Here is a 1,456-nt window from a genome sequence, read left to right on the forward strand (position 1 = left end):
GTAAAGTAAAAATATCAGAAAAATCTACTTGAGTACAGTAACGAAGTATTTGTACTTCATTACTTCCCATCTCTGATCTAATCTAATCTAATATGGAAGTTAATTCTGATTTATGTCTCTGAGGGGAAACCTCATAAATGAATGTGTTCCACATACTGTACTGAAAACTTTTCACAAACGCCAAATAAAGCTCAGATAAACTATGGAAAACATTTTACTCTTATACAAACTACTCAAATCTTCAAAAGACAGAAAAATAAAACATATTAAAATGAGTGATGATGACTTTTGTCCAAACTTTTTAATGCTGACCAGCAGGATGAATGTCCATTGGTATTTTTAGAAATGTCTGTGCGTTGAATTGATGTGGTGTTTGTGTGTGTTTCTGCACTGTGACCTCTCCTTCCTGTGGACTCAGTGGACAGTCTGTTACCCAGAGTCCCTTGCGGGGCCAGCTGTCACGGCCCTTGTCCAGAGTTGTCCAGCTCAGACTGTGGGAAAGTGGGAACTCTGGTTTGTCCCACAAGACTCTTAAATATATTAGCAACCACCTCCCTTTTTTCATCCTGCTTCCTCTTCTGAACATCTGAATGTAGCGCTGCGGGGGCTGTGAATTCCCCGTTTAGTCCCAAAATAAGCCACTGGGACAGTTTCCTACCCCTGAGATTTTTCTTTTTTTCTCACCGCTGTATCAGAGCCTCTGTAGCGACATTTGAATGTCTTCTGTTGCTTAATCTGTTGCTTTTTCAAGCATCTTTTTCCAGGTTTGATGGTTGTGAATTTAAATAATCTAGCAATGAACTCCCCAAAAGAGGAGGCTGAGCACACGGAGCACTTAACCCCATTGCTCAATACCACACCACCATGAGCACCATCAAGCATTACTGTGCAGGAAATATGTTAAATTATTCAGTCACTTCCTCTTTGCTTTCTCCATAGGATGCAAACCTTCACAGAGAAATCATAAAAGTGTTTTGGCTGGTGTGTCTGAGCTGTTCTTTCAGTGATGCTCAGAATGATGGTGGAAGAGCTCTTCACTACTGGTGATGACCTACATTATGGTGAAAAAGGTTGTGCACTTCTTATTGCTTAAATAAATAAAGCACTTTCCAAAAGTGTCTTCACACTTTGATTTTTTTTTTTTGTTTTGTTATATCTAGCCTCCTTAAAATCACAACTTTCATTGTATTCTATTTAGGATCGAAGGTGAGGGACCAACATAAATGATCAATTATTACCACTTAAACTGTCAGGTTAGATGTTAGGAATCCAGTCTGTGTGGGTTGTGTTTTGGTGTTTTTCTTTCCCTCCACCACCAGGTGGCGCCCTGCCCTTGTTGGTCCTCCTGCACACCTGCGGCTGGTTGACTCATCACTGGGGAGTATTTGAGCAGCGGACTGTCACTACCTCGAGGCCAGAGTGTTTGCCAGTTTTGGTACTCCAGCTGAGCTGAGTT

This window comes from Cyprinodon variegatus, unplaced genomic scaffold (assembly GCF_000732505.1).
Source record: "Cyprinodon variegatus isolate N-32 unplaced genomic scaffold, C_variegatus-1.0 Scaffold328, whole genome shotgun sequence".
NCBI lineage: Eukaryota > Metazoa > Chordata > Actinopteri > Cyprinodontiformes > Cyprinodontidae > Cyprinodon > Cyprinodon variegatus.